Raw genomic sequence first — 3,789 nt, 5'->3', positions numbered from 1 at the left:
AGGGTGAGAAGTAGGTTGGCTCGGGAGGTATCCTGGGACTGTCAGAAGAAAGAATTCAGGCCAGGTGGCTAGGTTGGGGGTGATGGAGCATCCTGTCCAGAGGGCATCAAGGCCCTTGAACTCACAGTGATGTGGTGGGCCATTCAAAGACCCCGCTGGACCCTCAGGGGAAGCAATGACAAAACTTGGCTCTAGTGGTAGTTCTTGTTTCTACTTTTATTAATTAAATAAGACACTCTGGATTTTCAAGAAGTTTTTTTTGTAAAATTTTGGAGCAGATAAGTGAAACTGTATCCTTTTCACGTGAAAGGTTTTGGGGGCGGATCTGATCCCAGTTTTCCATTCCAATCAGCTGCTGTGAAACCACTTCTTGTTCTTGCTGTGGGCAGATCAAGCCCTTTTTCTCCCTGATGGAAATTCAGGAAGGAAACCAAATAATTCCCAACAGAGACCAGAGTTGACCACAGTACCATCCAAAAGGGCTCTTAGAGATTTCAATCTTGCATGTGAGAACATCGGAAACCGAGGCTGGAGCTCATGCTACAGTGTCAGCTTCACAGAGGGCTTGGGAGGAGATAGGGGTCTACCATTTTGACAGGGAAAATCATTTTTGATAGAGAAGAGTTTGCAATCTTTAACACTGGAAATGTCAAAAAAAGGGTCTTTGACAAGCATCCAAAATAAAATACTAAACACTCCCACTTTAGCTATTTCTTAATAAAGCCACTTTGGGGTTGATGAAAGGAAAGGATAGCCTAACATCAAAGTTACCCAGGGAGGCATCTTTTGATGGCAGTTCTACTCCTGCACAGGGTGGCTTTTGGGGGAAGGGGTTGTTTTGCTTTTACCATGACTGATGGAAAATCGGACAATCTGTCCCCAGATAACCAAGAATTAACTGTGCTTGACTTCTTTGCTTAGTTCCCTTCTTAACTGAAGAGGTGTGAGGAAAGCAAGTGCTAAGCAACCTGTCACAAAGGAAAAAGTTAAACAAGCTGGAGATGTGTCAGACGGCTTTGGAATAGTCTCAGAAGGTGGCAAGTAAACAAAATCTATGAAAGAAGTTGAAGAAATTGGCATTGCTCAGCCTTAAAGGGATAGCGCCTGTAGTGACGGTGTCTCATCCTGTGAACTTAACCATCTGACACTCCAAAACCACCTTCTGTGTCAGCTGATGGTGGTGCTGGGTGGAAAAAGCCGATGGTGGAAAAAGTCAGGGACTTAGTTTAGGAGGATGAGGCGCCAGTCCCAGCTTTGCCAGCGGGTGACCTGGGCAGTCTAAGTCTCATTTTCCACTGCTGTAAAATTGAAAAATTGAACCACTTTGAGGTTTCCAGAGAAGACTTCAAGACTCCACAAAAGAAGAAATGTTTCCACATTTTAAACCACTTTGAGGGCATAGTGCTTTTAAATTATTACATTAAAAATACATTTATTTAGTGGTCAGAATCATTCAAACATGCAGCTCACTAGGAAAAGTACTAAGTGTTTAGGAACCAGGCTGTAAGCCGTTCCAGGGAAAGGATGATACCTGCTTCATCTTAGAGAGCTTAGCACCCAGTACAGGACCTCTCGGAGTGCTCATTAAGTCTTGAGCACCCACAAATACTGAGAGAACATACAATAAGCTGCCATGGACCCAGCACCCAACAACAAGAATCATCCCTGCTGGCCAATCTAGCTTTTCTATGTTTCCAACTGCCCCAACTGCCCCCTGAACCACCTCAAACTATTTTGAAGCAAGTCCCAGACATCATATAATTCCCCCAAATATTTCAATGTGTCACCCTGAAGGATAAGTATTTTGTAAATATCTTTATCACACCTGAAAAATGAATAACACTTCCTTAAAAATCATCTGACGTCAATTCAATATTTAAGTTTTCCTGATGTGCTCTAAAAATGTTTTTGTTTTGTTTTGTTTTGGTTTGCTTTTATTTTTATTTGCATTTATTTTATTCTGGATTTATTCCCAGGCCATCCAGTTTTGTTTCTTCAGTATTTTTCTGGGATATCTGTTTCCTCTGTGCAGACTTCACCTCTGGTTTCATCTTCTCTTTTTCAGTAAGTATCATCATTTAGTAAGGCTGGCAGTGAGAGCCTCTGCATGGGTTAATCTGACCATGAGCCCTGTGGGGACATTTTGGGGGCTGTGTTCACCTGGCTATGCTCAATGAGCAGAGAATCTACAGCTAAGCCCTTAAGCTCAGCATTACTCTCTGCATTTTTATGCACGTGCAGTAAAAGTTTAGCCTCTTTTTGGGCCACCGACCCTGCGTCCTGTCCCATTCTTTGGCCTAGGCCCACCTCCCAACTCCACCGCTGGAGCGAGGGAATGGCACACGCTGCTTCTGGAGAGTGACATCTGTCAGGCACTCCGTGACTTTTCAGACAAGCACACCCTTGACGGCCTGAGCAGTTTCACCAGTGTTCTCGAAATGGACACAAAGATTTCAGCCTCTTAATTTGCATGGCTTTGTAGGGTTTTCTGGGTCAAGTGAATAGCAAATCATTTTCAGAGATCATCTGAGGACACTTTCAGGAAGAGGAAACTTCTGAGTTTCTTTAGGATGGAAAGGTTGTAAGTGGGTTCTATCTATATTTTGTTTGATTGAGAGTAACTACCCCCTCCCCAACATTCTTTGTCATTTCCTTGGTGAAAAGACTAGGTTTCTTGTCACAGAGTTTCCTATTATTTGGATATTACCGTAACCCCGGAGTATCATTTATCTTGTACCTTGTATTTCCCACAAACTGGGAATTGGGTGAGAAGATGATTGGTTCAGGCTTCAATTTTTTGGTCAAGAATATTTCTGATGTAGTTTTTTGTATTTCAGTCAGGAGGCATATAACGCCCTGTTATCTTTCTTTCTTTCTTTTTGACATTAGCAGCCATTGATGACTTCGCCTATATCCATTATTTATTTCATCAAAAGCTGCAAAATATTGGTATACTAACTTCAATCTTTAGCTCATTTCTTCTTCTTCTGTTAACTGGAATATTTTACAAAGAAAAACTTCCCCTCATCAATTCTTTAGTTTTCTATTACAAAGCTGGAAAAGTAATAGGAGAATAAATGTTTTTCTCTTGATTGACTAGTTTCAAAATAATAGGCTGATTCACTGGCATCCTTCAAAAGATGACAAATGACTATTTTTTTTTAAGTTCAAATTCATTACAAACTCGTGGATGTAAATATATTTAAGGAGTTTGAGTTCAATGATGTTTTATCTTGTTGTTTATTCTATCATTGGCCAAAGAGACCATAGGAATCTTTAATCTGCTTCTGAACTCTTCTGACCTCACTCCAGTGGCATTTGAGAGGTTTTACCTTATTTTTCATCTTTTTTCTTCCATTTTTTTAAGATATAATGGACATATAACTTTGTATTACTTTAAGATGTGCAACATAATGATTCCATACTTGTATATATTGCAAAATGATCACTAGAATAAGTTTGGTTAACATTCATCACCTCAGAGTTACAAATTTTTTCCTTGGGGTGAGAACTTTTAAGTTCCATTCTCTTAGCATCTTTCAAATATGTAATACAGTATTGTTAACTATAGTCACTATGCTGTGTGTTACTCCACGACACTCGACTCATGTTGTAACTGGAATTTTGTATTTTGGTTCTTACTTTCTGTGGACTGAGATAATCTCCACAAACCTTCTCAGCAGCACCTCAGACAAGAGAAAGAGGGGCCCTGCATGCCCTTGGCCATATAGCATATACAAGGGCCTACACAAGGGGGCATATCAGATACATTGAAATACAAGTGCTTTT

At 40.5% G+C, this 3,789-nt stretch overlaps 1 pseudogene; it reads right to left on the bottom strand.

The window, feature by feature from the left end:
- Window positions 1-1,867: 1,867 nt before the first annotated feature.
- LOC119234211 (60S ribosomal protein L17-like) lies at window positions 1,868-2,733 on the bottom strand (annotated as a pseudogene).
- Between the last annotated feature and the right edge of the window lie 1,056 nt (window positions 2,734-3,789).

This window comes from Talpa occidentalis, unplaced genomic scaffold (genome assembly GCF_014898055.3).
Source record: "Talpa occidentalis isolate TD23 unplaced genomic scaffold, MPIMG_talOcc4v2.1 talOcc4.8, whole genome shotgun sequence".
Lineage (NCBI taxonomy): Eukaryota > Metazoa > Chordata > Mammalia > Eulipotyphla > Talpidae > Talpa > Talpa occidentalis.
Note: the sequence above shows the minus strand (reverse complement) of the source record. Positions and strands in the feature narration are given on the sequence as shown.